The 26262-nt window shown below is 41.0% G+C and overlaps 1 non-coding gene across 1 annotated transcript; it reads right to left on the reverse strand.

The window, feature by feature from the left end:
• Positions 1-4345: 4345 nt before the first annotated feature.
• Trnaa-cgc lies at positions 4346-4419 on the reverse strand. The gene has a single exon. It is a non-coding gene; the product is annotated as a tRNA-Ala (tRNA).
• Between the last annotated feature and the right edge of the window lie 21843 nt (positions 4420-26262).

The raw sequence follows: 26262 nt of genomic DNA on the forward strand, positions 1-26262 counted from the left end.
CTCAATTAGGAGAGTACTCTGCAACGTGACTCTCTTAAGTTATGACCTCAAGTTGAGAACCTTCAATGTGGCCTCTTTATTATTACAATCGCGTAAAGTTTGTCGTTTCGTTCGGCGAAGACGTGCAGTGTTGTGTTCTGTTGCATATGAATTCTATAATATTTCAACAAAAGTGTCCTAAAAGCAAAAACACAAAGTTTTAACTATTATGTCCTCACGCTTATATTTTCTCTTTATTTCTTTTCCTCAATTTTTCCTTCTTCCTCCTCCTCGCTCTTCCTTTACCGCGTTGCTGTCTTCGCTTTCATCCTTCTCCTGTCCTAAAGACCACCTGCCACTCCACCCCCACCCACCGCCGAGCCACAACCCTTGCTTCTCCCGTGTCTCAGACTTCCCAACAACCCTTCCATGCAAACCTACACCACTTTGCAACAACAAACTTCGAATGAATGGCGGCCACTCATCACTGGTGAAATATTAACGTTGCTTCTGAAACTTTTTGTGTAGCTTCCCCTACGTCAGATACCACTAAGGACACCTAAGACAGAACAATGAGGAGAATTTCCCTCATTTTGCCAGTCTCTGAATCCTCAGCGTTCAAATAAGCCGACATTTGAGAACCAGAAAGTCGCAGCACTGTCGATATTGCATCCGCCGCCTGCACTCCGCTCACCAATCACTCCCAGGACAGGGTTGGTATGATGGCGGAGCCTGGCGAGAATATCGACAGATTTGGGTGATCAGGAAAGGTATCCACGAGATCACATGACTGGCGGGCCCCATCCCTCGTGGAGATTATCAAACACAGTGTATCTTCTGTCCCTCACCGCCATACTTTATCATATCCCTCCATTCCACACACCTAGAGTCAGTGTGTATTTAGTTGCAAGGCCACAGTCACCAGTATTCTATTAACCACGCCAAGCTTGCTTCAAAATATGATAGCTAATAATACGCAAATGCAAATAAAAAACATTTGCGAAAGCATGCTTACTGTAATGAAAAACAACTACCTCCTACTATTTTAAGAGATAATGTCAAAAAAAACACAATCAACTACATTTGCAATACAATCACACTGTCATCATAACATCAGAGTATACACATCTCAGTCCACTGCTCCAATATAAGGCGGCGCCTCAAGCAAAACAGAACTTAAGACATCCAACGAAACAATAACACAAAAAGGATAGATAAAAGGATCATGCCTAAAGGAACTTGCGTCACATGAAGCAGAATGGTAAAGGACTGGATCAGTGAGGCAACACAAGCGCAGGTCCTTAAAAATATAAAGGATGGCAATGAAGTCTGCAGGCACAACTGAGTACACACTGACCCGTTGCCCTCACTCCTGAAACATGATACAGGAACTCAGCCTTCTTCGGTGGTCACACACACACACACACACACACACACACACACATTAAGTTATGCAATACATATTAATAATGTAAATAAATCTTTCCTTCTTGATGCTAAAACACAGAAGTTATGAATAAAATTGAAAGTGCTTTTCATGAGGTAGCTAATACATGAATACAAAATTTTTCCTGGCAATATTTGGAAGATGATCAGGTGCCGCGTCAGGGAAATATACCAAAACTTAGGCACTTTCTCATGCTAAAGGATGTAGTCGAGAGTGGTAGTAGCAGCAGCAGCAGTAGTAGTAGTAGTAGTAGTAGTAGTAGCAGTAGCAGTAGCAGTAGCAGTAGTAGTAGTAGTAGTAGTAGTAGCAGTAATAGTAGTAGTAGTAGTAGTAGCAGTAGCAGAAGTACAAAGATTCCAGAAGGTTACGTGAACACTATTTAATTTAATACATCAAAACGTATGCATGCATGATTAATATTATTACGGGGAACTTCTTCATAAAGTTAATCTCTTAAAACCACTACACTACTGTTTCTCGTTATTTGTGCATAAATATTCGGAAGATCGTGATGGATTATTGCAGCATAATAAGAGAAGACATTGCAACTTACAAGCAAAATGTTGTGTTTTAAATCAATGAACATCAACCTCATATTAGAAAATTATCCTTAAATGAGAGAAAAATAAGCCTCATTAGAAATTAAAGAAAATTCACCACTATTTTTTGTGGTATTTACATGAATTAGATGCTAGAGTTTTGATTCAGAAGCAGAGCAAAACAAACTCCAGAATAAGAATAATCAAAAACTTCAATTTTCAATCCTTGCAATAAATCTGGTTCAGATTACCCGAAAGCTGATTAAGCTTATCCCGCTAGAAGTAAACAAAGCACTCTGCAGCACAAACCCAAGTCACCATTATACAAAACATCATGACACCGTGTCCTTTCCTCCCACACGGTGACTGTCGGGAGCCACGTGCAGCGAGGCGTGAAGCATACTTGTCATGTGTGCAAGGGACTTCACTCAATTTAAAAAGAGTGGAGTCAAACGATTTTCGCCTCATAAGCTCCCCTCCTTTAACCGTCTTCAGTTTCCGACGAAGCCACAATGTTGATCTTGTGCCATTACTTTCATGGTTACAATCCCTCTGAATCAGTTAACAGCCCGCCTCTTCCCCTCCCGCCGCCTCGCTGCACAACACTCTACTTACTCTCATCTCTTTTATGTCTACTTCATTAATGCAAGACTTTACCAGTATATTCGCTGCTTCATCCCTTTTATTGGTAAACTTTGGAATACTAGGATACTCTGGCTTTCTATTTGTATTTTATCTATTTTTCATCTAAGAAAAGAATAAAGAAATCCGTGGAAGGCAAGCTGGCCGTACCCATTTCTGAATTCTTCAACTATTTGTTACTGAAGCGAAGCAATTCAGCTGACTTTCCTTTTACATTTTATTTTTACCCCTTGACCGGCATCCTTCTCACGTAAAGGGATAAAAAAGGTGAGGGGAAATATTTCACCATTCCGCCAGGGTAAGAATATCAAACTGTTGCAGTCCGGTTTTCCTTTACCTGCAGAAACAACGGCACGTAAAGATTCCGGTTACTCGTTGAAATACCTCACTCACCGTACAGGTTGACCGCGTTGTGATTTTACAGAGCCCAATAAAATTCCTATCTAGAAACCGAAGAGAAATTAAAATACGGCCTTATGAACTCCTCTAAATTAAAAACTACGAAAACAGTAAAGAATTAGCTATATGAAAACTAGAAGCGCCTAAATTTGGTTTTAATCCGAAATTCATATCTAGATATCGAAAAGAGATTAAAATAAGTCCCTATGAACTCTTTTAAATGAAAACAACGTGAACAAAAAAGAATTATCGATATGAAAACCAAAAAAGAGCCTAATAATGCTTTTCATCCGAATTTTTTTCCATCACAACATTGTGACTCTGAGCAATTGTACATCAGCTGAATTCGTAACAGGAAGACGAGGACAGTAATGACGAAGTTCCAAGGGAGATCTCACCAAGCAGGAAGGCAGCTAAGTGTGTCAGTGGCGCTTAACTTAGTGCAGCTGCATTCCATCCAGTCTAGCATTATATTCCGTCTCTGGCTGTACCGCATTAATTTTGTCCACAGCCAGATGCGCCTCAGAACACTATAAACCTTTAAGTATAGCAATTTACTTCACAAGAGCAATCCAGCTGTTCAAAATTAGCCTACTTACAAGAAATGGACGAATTCTATAGAAGGAATTGCCTGATCTGCCATTCGTAGAAGGAACTGTCTGTAATACAGGTCCGTACAAATTAAATAAAAGGAAATATAGTTGTAACTTGTGTCAGCAAATGTTAAGCCTTTCACTGTTGTAGTCGTCTTTCTTAACATTCAGAGCACTATAAAAGATTGTGTTTATGTTTATAAGTAAAACAGAGAGAGAATATAGGAAATTGAGTTTTGTCTCTCAAAGTTACATAACTATTCAGAAGAGCACGCTATGAAAATAAGTGTATAAAAAGCCATAACTGCCAATGAGAAATATTCCTTATCAGTGAACGTGTTATGAATTAGTTTCAATATTACAGAAAAATACACAAATTACAGTACTTGTATTTCAAGGAACCATCTTGTGTGTGTGTGTGTGTGTGTGTGTGTGTGTGTGTGTGTGTGTGTGTGTGTGTGTGTGTGTGTGTGTGTGTGTGTGTGTGTGTGTGTGTGTGTGTGTGTGTGTGTGTGTGTGTGTGTGTGTTTCACTGTTTGATCTGCTGCAGTCTCTGACGAGACAGCCAGACGTTACCCTACGGAACGAGCTCAGAGCTCATTATTTCCGATCTTCGGATAAGCCTGAGACCAGGCACACACCACACACCGGGACAACAAGGTCACAACTCCTCGATTTACATCCCGTACCTACTCACTGCTAGGTGAACAGGGGCTACACGTCAAAGGAGACACACCCAAATATCTCCACCCGGCCGGAGAATCGAACCCCGGTCCTCTGGCTTGCGAAGCCAGTGCTCTAACCACTGAGCTACCGGATGTGTGTGTGTGTGTGTGTGTGTGTGTGTGTGTGTGTGTGTGTGTGTGTGTGTGTGTGTGTGTGTGTGTGTGTGTGTGTGTGTGTGTGTGTGTGTGTGTGTAATGTAGACAAGTCAAATAAACCACATCTCTAAAATAATGTAAGCTGGGCAGAATAATACAACGGGTAATATACAAAATAACTCGCGGCGCTGTTTAGAAGAGGTAAGATCCTAGCTCAGGGGCTGCAGTGACCTCGCAAACAAGGTGGACGGGTGCAGGATTAGAACTGTTGTAGAATAATGGTGAATTTAGCTCTTTCTTTACTCGTTACTTGATCGTTATTTCTGAAGCACTACTCTTTATTACTTTGATATGTTCATAAAGTTGTACCTCAGGAAGAGGAACGCAATAAAATGAAGTGGAAGAACTGATAAATAAGTAAATAAATACATGTGCTGTAAATAGATATGAATGGAAAACTTATAACAAGACACGGATACAACAATAAAACAGACATAAGACTTCTAGGATATCAGATTTACAGATGGATGAGTGGATAGATGGATAGAAGAATGGATAGAAAGGTAGACAGACAGACAGACAGACAGACAGACAGACAGACAGACAGACAGACAGACAGACAGATAGATAGATAGATAGATAGATAGATAGATAGATAGATAGATAGATAGATAGATAGATAGATGACAGATAGATAGATTGATTGATATATATATATATATATATATATATATATATATATATATATATATATATATATATATATATATATATATATATATATATATAGATAGATAGATAGATAGATAGATAGATAGATAGATAGATAGATAGATAGATAGATAGATAGATAGATAGATAGAAAGATAAATATATAGATTGATAGATAGATAGAGAGATAAATAGATACAGATAGAGAGATAGGCAGATTGATAGCCAGTTAGATACACATGTAGATATAAAAATATAAAAATAGATTATTATTTAGAGATAGAGATCAATAGCATGCAGACAAATCAACATTGATGCAGAGAGAGAGAGAGAGAGAGAGAGAGAGAGAGAGAGAGAGAGAGAGAGAGAGAGAGAGAGAGAGAATCACTAATACGCGGCTACCAATAACGACGTTTGGAGCTAAGTTTAATTAGTTTGGTCACGTCGCAACCTTGGTCTGTCGCTCCTCATTGCACCTCGCCTCACTTCTGCCTCGCGCCACACGTCACCCTATTCCTCACACTACGCTTGTCACTTCTGCCGCCACCTCCTCCTCCATTATCCCTCCTCACATCACGCCTGTCATTCATGTCACACTTTCTCACAGTATGTCCGTCACACCTGACCTGTAACACACCTCCTCTGTCAGCCCTCCTCATATTAGTTGTTTTTTTCACGCTTCTGTTAGCCCTCATCATATTATTATTATTCTTTTAAACCTCTGTCAGCCCTCCTCATATTTATTGTTTATCTGTCAGTCCTGCTCATATCATTATTTTTTTTTTCAACTTCTGTCAGCCATCCTCATGTTACAATTATTTTCTTTTCAATATTCTTCATCTATCATCTGTTATCATACCTGTCATTTTTTGCTTTATGTTAAAACTCACGTCTTCTTAACTCTCTCCCTCTCCACACTTGTTATCTCTTCTCCAAGGACAAAAGTAAATACGATTCAGACCTCTTCATACTTTTTTTTCACGCTTTTACACCTGCCATTTTGTTATCACACTTGTCATTGTTCGCTTTATGTTAAATTACACGTCCTCTTAACTCTCCTCTCCAAATTTATTATCTCTTCTCCAAGAAAAAATATAATAAATGTGAATAAATCTTAAGGAAACCATTGTACTAAAACTCATGGAGACGAGAAGAAAACAAAAAGGCTTCATTAACACACATTTCTGCAGTAAGGGTTTTCATGCAGGTTGGAAACTCCCTGTCGAATATATTTTCTCTCTCTCTTCCCCCCAATTTCATTCAATTTTCCGGGTGTCTAAGCTACCTTAACCAGCTCACCGGACTCAGGGAAATATTTAGAGCGCGCTAAACCCGTCACCATGGTACTGGCTTGGAGGTTTAGGAGAGGAGGGAGAGGGAAAGTGAGGGCAGAAGTGGAAGAAGTGGGTTGAGAGTATGAAAGGAGCGCAGGTAAGGGAAGTGTTGGAGGGGAGGTGTGGGTCTGTGGGAATATATAACATGTAAGGGAAGGGAAGAGAGAGACAGGGAAGGGAAGGGGAGGGAGGAAAGGAATGTAAGTCAGACTTGTGATTCCTGAAGCTACACGTATCACGGGGGGCCAGAGATTAATATTAACAGAAAGGTGAGGTAAATAACTAAACAATGAAACAAATTAACGGAAATGAGGAATTATACGTCAAATATATTTTTCTTTCACTCGTAATCATATGAAATAAGAATAATTAGTTGACATAAAATAAAAACTAAAGCTACATTTTTTCTTGCAAGTTAATAAACAAAGGCAATGAATGCAATAAAATGTAAAAACACAATAACATCTTGAAAATATTATATTACATCTTGCGTCTATTATAATTATGAAGAAATTAGTGAGGCATAACACATGCAGAAACTAACACTATAATTACAAGGTTATAAAGACGTGAACAGAAAAAAAAAAAGAGAAGGAAAATGATGAAACATGAAAGCAAAACACTGACAAGAAATGCTTACAATAATCTTGCTCCTATCCATAACATCAATAAATAACATATGAAGAGTACAACTGTAAATTTCTCTATTGCAGGAAGGTGAGGAAATAATAAAGGCAAGAAAACACAACACTAAAAAGAAATCTAGGCCATGTCATTATTCGCACATAAATGTAAAAAAAAAATAATAATAAGAAAGTTGATAAAGTTAAAAGAAAATTAACAAATACTTGAACAATACAAGAAAATAAAATAACATGAAGGAACAAATAAACGTCAAATTATGTAAAGGAAAAGATATAAAAAATAAAAGCAACATATTTCGCAGTTTGAGAGAAATGAACTGACACGCAAAAAGCATGTAATGAAAGCTGAAGATTTTTTAAAAGCGAGTCCAAGGAAAATAAAAAAAGAAAACGAAGAAAAGTAAACAAAAAAAAAAACTGACAGACTTAACAATTTCCACCGAACACAACGGCAAGAGATGTAATGAAACAAGAAAGAAAAGCAACACTAATGAAAAAAATAATAAAATAAACAAATATATAAAAGTAGTTTATTCTTTTCTTCTTAAGTGTAACAATAAAACATAATTGAAACAAAATGACGTATGTAGAGCGAAACAATCTACCGCGAAATAAAAAGAAAAACTGCAAAACAAAAAGAAAAGACAAAAAAATATTCATCTCCTCTTCTCATATATACTGAAAGTTTTTATATACTGTTCATATGTTCTTTATTCTCTCTCTCTCTCTCTCTCTCTCTCTCTCTCTCTCTCTCTCTCTCTCTCTCTCTCTCTCTCTCTCTCTCTCTGCTGCTTGTTGTAATATGCATAGAAGATAAACAGACGTTGAAAATGCATTTATATTTAAGTCAAGCTGCCGGGTGCGGGATGTGCGGAAAGGAAGCAGCAGAAGAGAAAAAGAAAACGAAGAAAAAGAATAAAAACAAAAATCAAATAAAAGGAACATTGAGAATTATTTTTCACGCTTATGACTCACGACCTTAGTAGTAAATATAGATGCCAAGCGCCATTTTGTTGGAGAGAGAGAGAGAGAGAGAGAGAGAGAGAGAGAGAGAGAGAGACGAGAAGGAAGATGGTTTACTATTAATAAGAGGGAAGGAGGTAAGAAGGTAGGAGTGGAGGGACGAGGGTGTAAGGGAGGGTAGGAGGATGGGAAGGAGGGAGGAAGGGAGGAGAGGAAGTAAAGAGTCTGCAGGGAGTGAAATGAGGGTCAGTGGTGGAAAGATGGATGGCGCGAGGGACTGGAAAGGTGAGGAAAGTTTGAAAGTGGACGCTAAAAACATGGTACACACGAGAGAGAGAGAGAGAGAGAGAGAGAGAGAGAGAGAGAGAGAGAGAGAGAGAGAGAGAGAGAGAGAGAGCATCAACATCACCACAGCAGCAGACAATCAAGCACACTAAATCCCACTACTGATCTTCACGTCAGAGTCCAACCTGTCCCAGCCACCGTGTCTCCCAATCCTGGCCTCCTTTCAAATGTCCTCTCGCCGCCACACGAACCCACGCTAGCACATAACCGCATTTTAACATTTGTACTCTTCGCATGTCTGGGGATGTTCCACTCACACAGTTTCACTAAATAGAGTGGAATTAGAAGCATTTCGCCTTATCAATTCCTCTCCTCTGACTGACTATCTTCAGCTTCTTTCTCCCCGCCAAAAAGTTGCATCTCTTGCTATCTTTTATCGCTATTTTCATGCTAACTGCGCTACTGATCTTGCTTACTACATACCTCCCCTATTCCTGCGGATTTCTTTTTCCTTTCACCCCCATTCTGTCCAAATCTCTAATGCAAGAGTTAACCAGTACTCTCAATCAGTCATACCTTTCTCTGGTAAACTCTGGAACTTCCTACCTGCTTCAGTTTCACTTACTTCATTTAAGAGAGAGGTTTCAAGACAATTATCCCTTTCATGTTGTCCTTGGCTTGCTTTCCACTCTTACATAAAAAAAAGAAGGATACACACATCCATTCACACAAACACACAATGAATCACTCAAACACACATCCATTCACACATACAAACGTTCATCCATCCCTTCACACAAAAACACAAACATTCACGACATCCAAATATTGTAAGGTAAGCTTTTTTGTTCTAACCGTGTGATCATTATTTTCAAAAAGGACTAAAACTAATGCTTCACAATGCAACAGACTATACTAATTGTTCTCAGGAAATATAACAACTCGGTTAGAATAATTCCCCATTGAAGCCAGACATTGTAACCGGATGTTCACCTTTAGACGGCCATTCACCAAACGACTAGGTGACATTTTTTTTTCAACCTATCAGGAAAGTTTAATGTAAGAAAAATGAACAAAAAGTACAATAGAAAAAAAGAAAAACATTCACTTGATCACAGGATTTCTCACGAGTACAGTAGTCATTCACCAAACGACTAAGTGACATTTTTTAACTTATCAGGAAAGTTTCATATGAAAAATATGAACAAAAAGTACAATAGAAAAAAAAAGCATTCACTTGATCACAGGATTTCTCGTGTAAAGCAGTGCAATTCTTGCGCGTCCATGAATAGGTAATACTAACATTGTTATTCGTTTTTCCTCCTATTGTGCTCTGAGGCTAATGACGTCAATCCATACAATAAGAATGATTAAAGTGAAAAAAATTACTTTTACAAATGATTTACGCGAATTGCTTCATTGTTCTCTGTATCCTTTCTCGTGTGATATCTCATTTGACGTCTGGAGAGAGAGAGAGAGAGAGAGAGAGAGAGAGAGAGAGAGAGAGAGAGAGAGAGAGAGAGAGAGAGAAGAGACGGACAGAGTGACAAAGACACAGACAGATAGAGAGAATGATGTATTGGATCAAAATCCTCGTACAGGAGAACAAAATTACTGACAACTTACATTATTTCTGAGAATCAAATCACACTTATTTTATGTAAACACAAAGACATTCCAAACTTTCCAGGAATCACATGAGAGAGAGAGAGAGAGAGAGAGAGAGAGAGAGAGAGAGAGAGAGAGAGAGAGAGAGAGAGAGAGAGAGAGAGAGAGAGAGAGAGAGAGAGAGAGAGAGAGAGAGAGAGAGAGAGAGAGAGACGAAGCACGGAAGACAGCACACACACAGAACAATGGAGGCAAGGAGATAAAACAAGAAGGGACCGGCTGACAGAGATAAGTGGAGGGAGGGAGAGAAAGAAGGACTGAAAGCGGAGAGAGGATGAGGAGGAGGTGGAGGAGGTGGAGACGACAGCGACTGGCGACGTAGGTGGTGGTGGCGGTGGTGGTGGTGGTGATAAAACGAGCAATTATGGCGACAATGATGATGGTGAGTGATAGTGATGGTGATGGTGATGAGTGACGGCAAGATTCTTTTTCATTTTTCTTTGTGGTGTATGGCTAATGAGAGAGAGAGAGAGAGAGAGAGAGAGAGAGAGAGAGAGAGAGAGAGAGAGAGAGAGAGAGAGAGAGAGAGAGAGAGAGAGAGAGAGAGAGAGAGAGAAATCACATCTGTACCTGTTATCATATTATGTAGGGGAAAAGCTTGACCGCTCCTTCAGATACATCGTTCCTTGTAGGCAGGGGAAGGAATGAATGGAAACGACCACACGATAAACTGACTCCAATGAACCGATCCTGAGACATAGTAACCCCACGCACTATGTCTTAGGGAAGAAGACCTGTTGACCTTACTATGCCTCAGAAAATAAGGCAGAAGTATAGAACTACCACCACCTATACCACCATCCCAGCCGCCGCCGCGACCAGCAACTCCCAGCTCTTTCTCCTCTGTCACGGGACCTCTTTGTCGGGGAAACAGATCGAGGCTATTAAGCGATGACAGCGGCGGCGGCAGTAACGGAGGTGTATGGCGGTCAAGAGATAACAGTGTATGATAAGCTGCGAACACCATTACCACGCTAACACGCTTGCACGCTGACACACACACACACACACACACACACACACACACACACACACAGAGAGAGAGAGAGAGAGAGAGAGAGAGAGAGAGAGAGAGAGAGAGAGAGAGAGAGAGAGAGAGAGAGAGAGAGAGAGAGAGAGAGAGAGAGAGAGAGAGAGAGAGAGAGAGAGAGAGAGAGGTCGACACGTAAAAAGAGAATTAGATGTACGAGGAAAGACCACACAAGACCGTTCTTCTGTTGGAAAAGAAAGACAGGATAATGATACATGTCTCACAAAACAACCACGGGAAAAGAGGGTGGCCACAGTATCACATATGGTGGACCTTAAGTTTATGACAGCCCCGTACATTAGCGAGGATATAAAGTAACACATAGGAGCGAGTCTCAGGAGAGGTTACCCACCACCAATTGCCTACCTAGTGGCTGAGCAATGAGAGCCTTCTATGCAATGCTCCAGATGCTTTGTTCAGCAGGAAGGTTAGGTAGATAAAGTAGGGTACAAGTTTAGATGAAAAGGTCAGATAGGATTTAAAATTAAATAGGAAGGCACATAGAAAAGTGAATAACTGTCATGGCTATCAAGTTGCTATTACAGTCAATATGCAGCTTGAAAGATTATACATATTTTCAATAAGGAATGAAAACTAAACATAGGTGATTTTTATTGTATAGAGAATCCTTTCTCGAAACTGTACTAAAGATAAGTTTTAGAAGCTGGAAATGCTAAATATAAGAAAACATCTTTGGCAAATTATCCCCACCTTTCGTTCATGAGTGTTATAGTTCAAACACCATCACATAAAATAAAACACAAATACAAAATAAACTAAATAGATGGCTAATTCCTTGAAAAGAATGGAAACAAAGAAAAAGCAACTCAAAGACCAGCCTCATTACCGCATGCTGTGTGTAGACTCGTAATCCTTTAGAGAAGGCAATTAGGAGCAGGTGGGTGGAGTACCTGGGCAACACACGCCACTAATATCAGACCAATTGTGATTACGAGTGGAACATTGTGTCTTTCTAACCTGCAACATTTATGCGACAATCTATAATGTGATTCAGAGTGTGTGTGTGTGTGTGTGTGTGTGTGTGTGTGTGTGTGTGTGTGTGTGTGTGTGTGTGTGTGTGTGTGTGTGTGTGTGTGTGTGTGTGTGTGTGTGTGTGTGTGTGTGTGTGTGTGTGTGTGTGTGTGTGTGTGTGTGTGAGCAGGTGATGTGACATGCATGAACACTTTAGTACTAGGAAACAAAGAGAATGTAAAGACAACATAATAATAAATCAGAAGGATAAATACAGAATAAACATACACACTCTACAAATAAAATAAACACACACACACACACACACACACACACACACACACACACACACACACACAGTTGTCACCACCAGAGCATACAGTGAGACCTAAGAACATTAATTATATATATGGAGAGCGAGATATAGAGACCATCACGAACCTCACTGAGATGAATGATATGGTGAAGCAAAAAGAAAAAAAAAAAAAAAAAAAAATACGGACAAACACACACACACACACACACACACACACACCGCGTAGTGTAGTGGTTAGCACGCTCGACTCACAATCGAGAGGGCCGGGTAAGCGGCGAGGCAAATGGGCAAGCCTCTTAATGTATGGCCCCTGTTCACCTAGCAGTAAAATAGGTACGGGATGTAACTCGAGGGGTTGTGGCCTCGCTTTCCCGGTGTGTGGAGTGTGTTGTCGTCTCAGTTCTACCCGAAGATCGGTCTATGAGCACTGATCTCGCTCCGTAATGGGGAAGACTGGCTGGGTGACCAGCAGACGACCGAGGTGAATCACACACACACACACACACACACACACACACACACACACACACACACACAAGGAACGTAGTACTATAATTATATGGACTCCTTACCTTCCCTTCCGCCCTTCCATACGCTCTTCCCTTCGTCACAATACCAAAAGAGTGAGTGAGTGGCCACTTTCCTCCCCACACCACTGAATGTTCACTTTGACCTTTTATTTAACTTTTTTTCTTTTGCTGCTTCAGGCGAGAACTGGTATAGGCTTAACATTTTCCTTCCCTCTTTTTGTCACTCTCCACTAACTCTCTCCTACATCAGCCGACTGAGAAGACAGCGAGCTTATTGTTTTACGCTAGTAGATAAATGATATATAAAGGGGAGAGAGAGAGAGAGAGAGAGAGAGAGAGAGAGAGAGAGAGAGAGAGAGAGAGAGAGAGAGAGAGAGAGAGAGAGAGAGAGAGAGAGAGAGAGAGAGAGAGAATATCACACTATCATTACTATCATCACTCCTTGTTTTTATTTCTCACTGTCATCACTATTACCATCATTGCTATCATTATTCACTATTTTCATTTTTAAAGCTTTAAAATAGTTGCTAGCGACAACTGGTAAACTCTGGAACTCCCTCCCTGCATCTGTAATTCCGAGTTCCTACAACTTGTCTTCTTTTAATAGGGAGGTATCGAGGAATTTGCTCCCCAATTTTGGCTGATACTTTACCACTTTTTAGAGAGCCAGCACTCAAGTGGGCCTTTTCTTTTATATTTTCATTTTTTGCCCTTGGCTGGCTCTCTCCCCTACATAAAAAAACAAACAAAAAAAACAGGAACTTTAGCCTAACCAACGCCACTGCCCTTTATGTACCAATAGGTATTAACGTTTAAATAAAAGAGAGAGAGAGAGAGAGAGAGAGAGAGAGAGAGAGAGAGAGAGAGAGAGAGAGAGAGAGAGAGAGAGAGAGAGAGAGAGAGAGAGAGAGAGAGAGAGAGAGAGAATATCACACATCCCCAAAAAAGTCTCTAATTATGAAACTGTATTAAATAGAAAAATTATATTCTTTTATCTTATACACACCTCGATCCTTGCGCAAGAGAGAGAAATAAAAAGGTGTGTATTGTGATGTAAATATCCGCTCTCTCTCTCTCTCTCTCTCTCTCTCTCTCTCTCTCTCTCTCTCTCTCTCTCTCTCTCTCTCTCTCTCTCTCTCTCGTCCCACTCACAGGCGTTAAGGTTACTTACTCTCTTTTCTTCCCTCGCCACTCTGACCTTTCACCTCGTCTGCGTGACACCTAGATCAGATTTTTCTCTACTAATTTCTGGTTATGTTGTCTCTGTGTCTGTCTCTCTTTGGTACGTCTCCTGTATATTGTTGTTTATCTGAGCTATTTGACTGCTTCTTTGTGACTTCTCTGTTAGTCTACCCGTCTTTGTGTGTTGGGTATGTTTGCTGTATTTTTGGAGGGTCTGTCAGTTGTACGCACCCGAGCAGTTCTACGTTTAATTTTTGTTGTTACCGTCTCTTGGATGTGTTTTATATATGTTTCTCTCTCCAAGTCATATGTGTGCTTTTATCATGCCCTTCCTACTAGTTTCTTCACCTATCTGTTTCTTGGGACCCGTTTGTTTCTCTCTATTTAAGCCATATGATTGTTTCCCTGTATACCTCTCCTGTCAGTCTCCAATTTTCTTCTCTTTTAATATCTGCCTTTACTTCCTTTTTGGTTATGTAAATTGTAAGTTCCTACGTTACTAATTAATATGACTAGTTATCTGTTTCCTTTGTCATTTGCTTCTAATGTCTAATAGTCAGCGCTCTTTATTTCATGGCTCTGTCTTCTATTGTGGCACAAGGAAACAGTGAAATGGCTCAGATAAACAGCAGTATACAGGAGACGTACCAAAGAGAGACAGACACAGAGAAATTATATCCAGAAATCAGTAGAGAAAAATCTAAGCCAATCTGTCTCTCTATGTGTGTCTGTGTGCCTTCATAAAAGTTCATTCCTGCCTCCTTGCCAATATACATCGTGATGGGACGGGAGAGGAGCTACAAAAGACAGTCATAAAAGAATACTGTTGAATTTCTGCTCTTTCTCTAAATAAAATGCCAAGTAGAAAGGGATTGCAATAAGGCTGATCTATTTTGTCCCAGAGGTTATTATTACGCAATTGTTCTCTCTCTCTCTCTCTCTCTCTCTCTCTCTCTCTCTCTCTCTCTCTCTCTCTCTCTCTCTCTCTCTCTCTCTCTCCGAAGCCCCATGGTGGTTGTATATTTCCCGTAGTTTTGTATTTCTTTCCTTTTTTTTCATTTCTTCTATTTTATTTTCTTTACTTTATACTTCATATGTTCACGTTCTTTTCTTTTCTGCTTCTTTATAGTTTCCTCCTCTCTCTCTCTCTCTCTCTCTCTCTCTCTCTCTCTCTCTCTCTCTCTCTGCCACGACCTCTAGCTTCTCGCCACTGCCTCGCCGTCCGCGCCTCTCACTTCTAACATCTGCGGCTGCGACCCTCCCCGGCAGGCGCTAATGGGTCTTGACACCACGCAATCTCCTCTCCCAAGATCCGCTTCTGGGAGACATATCTGCCCTATTCAGAGAGAGAGAGAGAGAGAGAGAGAGAGAGAGAGAGAGAGAGAGAGAGAGAGAGAGAGAGAGAGAGAGAGAGTGTGTGTGGCGTGTTATTATGAAACCCATTCCCTCAAGAGCTTTGTCGTGTAGAAAATTATAGCACTTATTCAAAAGACTTGTAGTGGTCATTATTGTGTGCAGATTATGTAGGTGGTGTGTTAGACTTGGTTAGGTTAGGTTAGGTTAAGTTAGTTTAGGTTAGGTGAGGTGAGGTGAGGTGAAGTGAGGTTATGTCAGCTCCCGTTATGTTGCTTAAATGTAGGGTACACTGTGCATAGGTTACGTTGGGTGGTGAAGCGGCAAGGTGTTGGAATGGTGAGATGGTGACGCCGTGATGTAGTAAGGCGGCGGAAAGCGAAGGCAGAACCAAAGATGAGGAAGGAATTGACGGTGGGCAGCGGTGATAATGATAGAGAGATGCAGAAGGGGCACTTTGGGGAAGGACGAGAGAAATATTATATAAGAGGGGAAAACAAGAGGGGAGGGAGATAAGGAAGAGGAGCTGAAAAAGAGAAAAGGACAGGATATAAAAAAATAAAGATAGAAAAGAGAACAAAGACGAAAACAGCTGCCTTGCTTTCATGACTTAAGGTTTGGATTTACTTAAGTATGTCGTAGCAGTAGTAGTAGTAGTAGTAGTAGTAGTAGTAGTAGTAGTAGTAGTAGTAGTAGTAGTAGTAGTAGTAGTAGTAGTAGTAGTAGTAGCAGTAGCAGTAGCAGTAGCAGTAGCAGCAGCAACAGCAACAGCAACACCACCAGTAGCACCACCAGCACCAGAAATGATAATAATAATAATAATAGTAATAATAATAATAATAATAATAATAATAATAATAATAATAATAATAATAATAATAATAATAATAATAATAATAATAATAATAATAATAATAATAATAATAATAATAATAATAATAATAATAATAATAATAATAATAATAATCGTAAAAACTGCACCACCACCACCACCACCACCACCACTACCAACAACAACAACAACAACAACAATAACAACGACAATAACACCAACATTGGCAACACTCACGCCCTACAAATGCTCCATGTCAGCCCTATATTAACACTACTGAATTTTATATACGCACATTATTTTTTGCCACTGTTATTTTTTGACATGATTATACTATTTATTCATTAATTAATTCCAATATGTATTTAAAGGGACGGAATGGCGCGAAAAATTAGCAGGATCCATAAAGTTATTTAAAAGTGATCACGACTTTTAAATGTGGCGAGAAATTTTCACTACCGTCGACTGTCACAGTAGGAGAGAGAGAGAGAGAGAGAGAGAGAGAGAGAGAGAGAGAGAGAGAGAGAGAGAGAGAGAGAGAGAGAGAGAGAGAGAGAGAGAGAGAGAGAGAGAGAGAGAGAGAGAGAGAGAGAGAGAGAGAGAGAGAGAGAGAGAGAGAGAGAGAGAATGACAGACAGAGAGACAGACAGACAGACAGAGAGAACAGACAGACAGACAGAGAAAATTATTCATATATTGGTTACAAAACACACACACACACACACACACACACACACACACACACACACACACACACACACACACACACACACAAGCAGGGGCTCCTTCACGATGACTTAATCCAGTGCTACACACACCAAGGGGAGCAGTAAATTTTGATTCACGCCGCTGATCAGGTTTGGCTGGGTTTTGGCTTACCCAGAGGAAACACAAACTCAGCTATGCAAGGCTACTCGCACCAAGGCAGGGCATAACTCTGTGGTGGGGCAGCGAGAGCACCTACTGCAACATGCACTACATATAAGAAATTCTGGTGGACGTCCATAGCCCCCGTGAGCCTGATCGAGCGGGGTTTAATGGGCCGCTGGTTGGGTGCAGAGAGCCGCCAAAGGGGGATGGTGTGCTGTGTGCAGTCACGCGGATGGAGGGAGGCGATGAGGGAGGGAGGTCCGACAACTCTGCCTTGTCGAGTTACATATGTGGCCTGTAGCAGTGGAAGCATCACTCTCCCCAGCCAGCCATGCACACAGTCACCACTACAGTAAGTCAGCCTGTTTACTACAGAGTTATCCTGTTACTCTAGCCAGTCACCGGTTACGAAGTCAGACCGTCAATAAATTCCCAAACCAAGAAATTCCTATGCCAAAACAACCAATTAGACGATAATTAAGTGGCATAAAAAGTCCTTAGGGTTAGTGCTCGGGAGAGGACTAGAAGTAATGAGCTTAAGCTTGATAACTTAAAGAGAAACTGCTTCCCAAATAGAGCGCTAGGTAAGTGGAGCACGAGTAGACACACAATTTAGAATTTCAAAATATTAGGTAAATTTATAGACAGTAATCGCAAGTGGATAGAGGTTAGATACGCTTCATGCAGGAACTACTACTGATGGCTTCTTTCAACTTCACTCATTTTCTAGTGTTATTTCCTTGTAAAAGTTCGCTCCTTAGTCCGCCAGTCAATCATTCTGTAACCTATTATCTGATCGACCTGATTTCCAGACAAATGGCCACTTAACCTGTCACGAACACTGCCGGTAAGCCAAGAACACATTCTACCAACCAGTCAAAAATTTTAAGTCGATCTTTCCGTCATCTAAACTAGTAAATCTCTTATCCAACCATCCATCAATCCACCCAGCTGGCCAGTCAACCACTCGCGCCATCCTTCACTCAGCCGTCCACTCCATCAGCCAAACAGGCAGCCAAGCAATCTTTCCTTCACTTAGAAGCTAATCAACCCCTTCCTTATCCTCTCACCCAACCAGCCAGCTAGCCACTCAGCCACCAAGACAGCCAGACAGCCAATCACCAACTCACTCACCCAGCCAACCAGCCAGCCAGACAGACAGCCACAGAACTAGCCACCCACACACTTCAGTTACTCAGCAAGCCAACCAGTCATCGAGGTAGTCCTTTAAGTACCAGGGCCCGACCCGCTCGTCTCTCAGCCAACTCTTCGCCTGGCTAGTCGCAGTATAAGTAAGCAAGGAAAATCAAACATACTTGGTAAACAGAGATAAAAAAGATATTAGAGGAAAATTGGACATCATCAGGTTAGGCTGCGTAATATCGGTCGGGGAATATATTTAGTCCGGTCATAATACCTCAGATTTAATTAGGGTAAACTCAAAAATATATCTAGATATTTTATCCAAGTTAATTGTTTATGAAAATGATAAATGGCGGGATGGGAAGGAGGGAGGGAGGGAGGGAGAAGGGAAGGAGCGAGGGAGGGAAAGGAAGAGCGAGAGGCTAATGACTAGATGATAGGAAAGAAGCAAAGAGGAAGATCATAAAGAAGAGAGATAAGAAAAAAAAACGAAGATAACAGAAAAGTGAAAAGTCATGAGAAGACAAAAACACGAGAAGAACACAGTACATGAGAGAGGAGGCCAAAAAAAATATATTACCACTTACAAAGAAGATACCAGAAAGTAGAGGAGGAATAATATTAAGGAGAGCAGGAGGAAAAGAGGGAAAACAGGAGACAGAAGGAAAATAAGAGACTAAATGCCAGGATATAAACACAACTCTCCAAGGTCTGATATTTAATGTGCCGTCGTCAGCTGCTTCACTAATTAATGAAGAAGCCAGACGGAAAGCAGGAGGAGGAGGAGGAGGAGGAGGAGGAGGAGGAGGAGGAGGAGGAGGAGGAGGAGGAGGAGGAGGAGAAGGAGAAGGAGAAGGAAGGAGAAGGAGGAGGAGCAAGGGAAGAAAGGAATGGCGCAGCGGAGGAGGATCACAAACAGGCGAAGAAGGAGGAGGAGGAGGAGGAGGAGGAGGAGGAGGAGGAGGAGGAGGAGGAGGAGGAGGAGAATAATAATAATAATAATAATAATAATAATAATAATAATAATAATAATAATAATAATAATAATAATAATAATAATAATAAGAAGAAGAAGAAGAAGAAGAAGAAGAAGAAGAAGAAGGAAAAGGTGCAGGAGGAGAAGGGCAAAGAACAAGAACAAAAAAAACAAGAACAAAAAGAACAAGTTTAACAACAACAACAAAAATAAGAACAACAAACAGTGAAGCAGTCAAACAGTAAACATGTAAACAAGGCTGGCACCAACAGGAACACCAACAAAAGCAATGCAAGAGGGAAATAAATAGACAAGGACTCTGATGCAGGAAGGACACCGCAATAAATATTTGGAAGATGGAGCGAGGAGCGCTACACGGAGGACGGGGAACGAGGGCTGGGAGAGTGAGGCTTCCGACAAACACTGCAACATTCGAGAAACCACTGCGACCTTTCATCTCATGCCGCGTCAGTGTAATGCCTCGCCAGTGTAACCAACCCTACCGTCGCTCCCTCACTCACCAACACTACTATTTCCAAAGGTCACACACAAACAGAGAGATGATTAGCTGAGTTCTCCAAAAAAGTATTCATCTTGTTAATCTATCGCTAGAACAGTAAAAAAAAAAAAAAAAACTCTTAATTACAAAGAAAAGAAAATGTATGGCGGAAGTGTGGCGCAGAGTTGTTTCAGGATATGGGACAATGCAATGCCATGGTAACAAAAGAACATTGTACAGAAAATAAAGAAAATGTAAAATGTCATAAAGTGTGTGACGTCCTTGACCATGAGAAAGATATAAATAGGATGGGTAGAAATAAAGGGACTAGGGAAATGGAAAAGAAGAAAGAAAAGGACATGAATAATAATAATAATAATAATAATAATAAGAAGAAGAAGAAGAAGAAGAAGAAGAAGAAGAAGAAGAAGAAGAAGAAGAAGAAGAAGAAGAAGAAGAAGAAGAAGAAGAAGAAGAAGAAGAAGAAGAAGAAGAAGAAGAAGAAGAAGAAGAAGAAGAAGAAGAAGAAGAAGAAGAAGAAGAAGAAGAAGAAGAAGAAGAAGAAGAAGAAGAAGAAGAGAAGAAGAAGAAGAAGAAGAAGAAGAAGAAGAAGAGAAGAGAAGAGAAATGAAGGAAATAGGAACAACAAAAGGATGAGGAAGAAGTTACATAGAATTTCAAGGTATTAGTGACAGATTAACAACATTTCTACAATATAAGCTATCGAAACGGTCTTGAGAACCAGGATAATCAACTCTTCAGCCTTTAAAAACCGTCGTGATGAGGGCAAAGGCTTTCAGAATACGGGTCTAACATCTTTTTTTTCATTTTCTTGAAGCTAACAAACATAATAAGCACAGCGTACCCACATGTAACACTGCAAGGCTAACCACTCATGACTACTGCTAATACACACTTCGCGAAGATATATTTGACTACCACAATCCCAGAGAGCGGTCAGGTAGCCAAGGGAAAGTCGTAAGCTTGGGATTCGATCAAGTGGTGCTTCAGTTAATGCTACACGTCCCTTAATTAAGAAGAGGTGAGGAATCTTATAAGCTTTTAGTTCCGTGCTCCGTAAAATTTTCCAAATTAGATTTCTATCACGACATCTCACCTACAGTAATTCATATAATTTCCCTCGTGAAAAGTTCTCATCAAGTTATATGTGTGTTGCTTTGTATTGATTAGGGGTAATCTATATTGTTGGTTTGGGTTAAGTTTGGTTTGACTAAGTTAGATTACGATGTTTTGAGTTAGGTTAGGTAAGGTTAGAGTAAGATTAGGTTAGGTTGCGTCAAGTTAGGTTAGGTTAGGTAAGTGATACATTAGTTTGGTTACCGTTATTTATGTAAGTTTAGGTTAGGGTAGGTCAGTTTAGTTTAGGTTAGGTTAGGTTACATTTAGGTTGGGTTAATACATTTTCTCAACGTAGCGTATGAAGCAAGTTAAGAAAATTTATTATTGGGAAAATTATTTTGGCGCCGTAATTACTGAAGTGGTGAGTGGTGTTTTGGTTGGCCGCGGTGACGCCCTGCTCGCCAACCAACTGTGTGCGTTGCGGGGAGGCAGGATGGGCCAGGTGTCCAATTCACGAGAACAATGGAGGTATGATGGATTACAAAAAACAGCAACATAACACAGCCAACATGGGCATACATTATATCAATAAATTAATGATCGGCGCATATTGCATCATCACTCACATGAATACAATAATTAACGATGTGCAACGATAATATTGGGCCTTTGCCTGACTGACTGACTGACTGACTGACTGACAGGCTGACTGACCGAGTGACTGTCTGACTCACTGACTGACTGCCTGACTCACTCACTCACTCAATCACTCATTGTCTGACTCACTGACTCACTGACTGCCTGCCTGACTGCAAAAAGTACAAGTCAGGGAACGAGTAACGATTAAACCCTACTTGCTTTTACTTTTTCTTTTCAGTTCAGCTTCTCCCTTCGAGTAATAATCCCTCTGATCTAGTGACGAACTTACAAAACGGGGACATTGTTTTTATTTTTTTCAGTGTCAAGATCAACAGAAAGGGGAAAAACTGGATTAAAGATAAGTTAAAAAAAAATAAACTCCTCACAATGCCATTCCTTTGAAGAAAAAGATACTAGAAAAATTATAAGCAACTACAACCAAAATGTGTAAATACTCAGGAGATAAGAGGATTTAAGAGAGAGGAAGCGTAGAACAAGATGGAGGTGTGGCCACTAATTTACTCGACTACTAGTCAAGATTATTGCAGTCATTAAAAAAAAAGTACTAAAAGAATTTCTACCTACTAAGTCATCGCGACAATTAGAAAGAACCATTTTTTTTTCTACTACATATATTTATGACGTGTTTAATGTCAGAAAAAAATATAGTAATGCATTTCTGTACTGCGCTATTCTCGCTAAAATGGCGGGTTTGGACGAAAAATTGTCGCATTGCTATTTCATACATTGGCGCATTATCACTATGTTGTTAATTCCGCCGTTAATACCTGTTGTGTACACCTGACTAACATCCCGAGCCTTTATAGGAATGATATGATGATATATACACGACGATCAAAGTCTCGCCTTCATTTGCTCGTCCGGAACTCAATACTCTAAAGCGGATGGCATTTACATTGCACTTCATTTAATTCCGCCGTTTCTATTAGCAGGAAAGCGCTTACTCATCATAATAAAAGAGGAACAAAAATATGTAACGAGACATACATGTGTGTGTGTGTGTGTGTGTGTGTAGGTGTGTGTGTGTGTGTGTGTGTGTGTGTGTGTGTGTGTGTGTGTGTGTGTGTGTGTGTGTGTGTGTGTGTGTGTGTGTGTGTGTGTGTGTGTGTGTGTGTGTGTGTGTGTGTGTGTGTGTGTGTGTGTGTGTGTGTGTGTGTGTGTGTGTGTGTGTGTGTGTGTGTGTGTGTGTGTGTGTGTATTTGCATGTTATATAATCCCAAATTCTGTTCCTGTACCGTAGAGCAGAAAAATCACAAAATTTATGTTATTTCCATTTTTTTTCGAATTTCACACTCACGCTAAATTGAATTCCCCGAAATCACCCTCTGAAATCGGTAGCAAAACTCAGCGTAGCTCACCTGTCGCGCCTCTACACCTGAAGGCCACAGGAGACACCCACTGGCACACCTCACCCGGATACTTTAAGCTCCCAAAGGTGAGTTTCTCTACGAATGTTTCACCCACCATATTCCCGAATTTTGTTTTCTCACGTTGTATGTTATGTTGGATTACGTTAGCTTGGGTTGTGTTGATTTGGTTGGGTTGGCTTGGGTTGGGTTGGGTTGGGTTGGGTTGGGATTGGGATTTTGAATGGAGTTGTGGTTGCGTTGGGTTGTGTTGGGTTGGGTTAAGTCAAGTCAGATTACTTAGATTCACATAATTTTTGGTATAGGTAGATTTGGCAAGAGTGATATTTTCAAGGAGGAATCTACGAAAGTAAACCTGAAAATGGATTTTACATAGAAGTGAACTTTATCGAATCTCACCGTGACTTTGACTACCTGCATTCCCTGAACCTCACCTCACCTCACCTCTCATCAACACCAGAAAAACACTTCAATCATAATAAGAGATAAAAGAATGTACACTCCATACAGAATCGCGGTGGATGTGGGACAGCGCCAGCAAGTCTCTCCCTCTCAACAGGTGAAAAAAGTGTTCGCTCAAATGCTGGCTGCGCGTCAACTCCAGCTGTGTGTACCGCTGAAAAATGTATCCCTCACCGGCGGGTACCACCTACCACTCAGCTATTTACACCCATAGCTGTTGATCCAGGAGATGCAAAGTGAAGCCGCCCCGTCAGAACTTATACAGAGAGGAGAGAGAGAGAGAGAGAGAGAGAGAGAGAGAGAGAGAGAGAGAGAGAGAGAGAGAGAGAGAGAGAGAGAGAGAGAGAGAGAGAGAGAGAGAGAGAGAGAGAGAGAGAGAGAGAGAGAGAGAGAGAGAGAGAGAGAGAGAGAGAGAGAGAGAGAGAGAGAGAGAGAGAGAGAGAGAGAGAGAGAGAGAGAGAGAGAGAGAGAGAGAGAGAGAGAGAGAGAGAGAGAGAGAGAGAGAGAGAGAGAGAGAACCTAAGCATGGAAGAGTCCACCTAGGAATATAACAACAGCGAAAAAAAATGTCCATTCAACTCCCGCTCCCCCTCAAAAAAGTAAGTAAATAGATGAAAATAGAAAAGGTTATTCAGTTTGGGAATTGTTTGAAGGAATAAGGCATCCAATTGGCAGGTTTAAAAAGAGATGGAAGGACAATAGTATGCAGACAGCAAGAAAAGTAACACTGCAACGGTCAGTGAAATGAAAAAAAATGTGTGTGTGTGTGTGTGTGTGTGTGTGTGTGTGTGTGTGTGTGTGTGTGTGTGTGTGTGTGTGTGTGTGTGTGTGTGTGTGTGTGTGTGTGTGTGTGTGTGTGTGTGTGTGTGTGTGTGTGTGTGTGTAGAAAGTGCCAGCCAATGCCTTGTCACGTGCGCTGAGACACTCAACACAGCACGCCGTTCCCTTCCCCTGCCAGTTCGCCTTAAGTCATCTTAATCGCCTGACTTTACTCTTGAATACTTCCAGGGCATCTGCACCAACTGACGGGGTTTCTTTCCGGCGGAATAATAAACGCACCTCTCTGGCCTACCCTTAGAGTGGCGGACATCAGAACATCCGCCCACCACAGCTGTTGACGACTCTTGGGTGAACGATGACGAAAAGAAGTACAAAGGAAAAAGGAGCAGCACCAGTAGACCGTGTGACGCTTACCAGACTGTAGTAAGCTACGCACAGTATGACCGAAAGGAAAAGATGTTAAGTATTAAAGGCAAAGCGAATGTGCACTTCATACTTTCCTCTTACTTTGTGCTACGGAACATGAAGGTAAGAAAAAAAAATGAGGTAATTGCGATTAAGTTGAAACAATTGAATAATAAAGTGGATGGTGGAACTAGTGACCCTCCACAGTGTAGCAAAGAGAGGGGAGCGCGCAGCTAAATGATTGCAGCTGAAAATGTAATTCCCAAATTGAACTAAAATACAAAAGCGGTAAACATGCGCGTATGAGATATTTCTCTCATTTTAATTACAACTGCGAGCAATAATTTATGAATGTTATCACAACAGATTAAGTTTCGTAATGGTAGTACGTAATTATAATTAAGCATACACGCGTAATTAATCATTTGCTTTAATAATATTTTGCACACACCGACGTACACACACACACACACACACACACACACACACACACACACACACACACACACACACACACACACACACACACACACCATCTCTATCTCCATGCCTACACACGTGAGGGTACAAACACCTTTCATCATATATGAATACACAAACACACACACACACACACACACACACACACACACACACACACACACACACACACACACACACACACACACCGGCCACAATCACATATACTTAAAGATATAATAACTAATAAGCTTTCTAGAGATTAGAAAGCCGCTTTAGATATCGGAATTGAAACACATCCTCTCCTCCTAACCTAAGCCAGGAGTTTGAGAGGGGAGAGAAGAATGCAGCTGACCATGTAGTGGCGGTATTGTCATACAGATCACCGGGATAGGTTAGGTTAGGTTAGGCCACGTTGTTACATTGGATAAGGTTGGATGACCATACCCGTGTCACTGTGTTACTTTCCCTTTAATACACACTGCACTGGTGACCTTATTCTTTCACAGACCACCGGTGAAGTTAAATTAGATAAGGTTAGGTTAAGTTACATTACGTTACAGCAAGGTAGGTTGTGTTGCAAGGATTCATATGGTCAATCCTTTGTCCTTTATTATCTCTTTCTAGCACACGTAACAGCAGCAGCAGCATTACCTTCACGCCGATAGTGGAAGGCATTACCGCAGACACTTACTGCAGCCCCCCTGCTAACTGACCACGTGCCCTTCAACACCTGTCAACCTCTCATCCCCAACACATGTCTACCTGTCATCCAGTGTTAATATTCTTGTGGTTCCTAGCGCTGCTAATATCATCCCGCCTGTGTGTGCGTGTGTGTGTGTGTGTGTGTGTGTGTGTGTGTGTGTGTGTGTGTGTGTGTGTGTGTGTGTGTGTGTGTGTGTGTGTGTGTGTGTGTGTTAGAAGGGAAATAGCGAGAGGATGTAAGGTCGCAAGTGTGTGTGTTGGTGCGAGTGCCTTTTTGTCTTCCTGCCCCTATTTGTATAGGCGCCTAGGCCCATTTTTTGTACAGTTTCGTTCAGGCTTTTTTCAGGGGGCCGAATTCCATTTTTAAGCCCATCTCTTTTGTATGTGTGTATATATGTGCGTGTGCGTGTGTGGCGGCAGTGGTGGTGATTGCAGTCATTGGTGGTGGTGGTGGTGGTGATGTTAATCGAAAGGGCTGTGTTGTGGTGTGTGTGTGTGTGTGTGTGTGTGTGTGTGTGTGTGTGTGTGTGTGTGTGTGTGTGTGTGTGTGTGTGTGTGTGTGTGTGTGTGTGTAATTCACCTCGGTCGCCTGCTGGTCACCCAGCCAGTCTTCCCC

The sequence above is a fragment of the Portunus trituberculatus genome, chromosome 18, assembly GCF_017591435.1.
Source record: "Portunus trituberculatus isolate SZX2019 chromosome 18, ASM1759143v1, whole genome shotgun sequence".
Taxonomy (NCBI): domain Eukaryota; kingdom Metazoa; phylum Arthropoda; class Malacostraca; order Decapoda; family Portunidae; genus Portunus; species Portunus trituberculatus.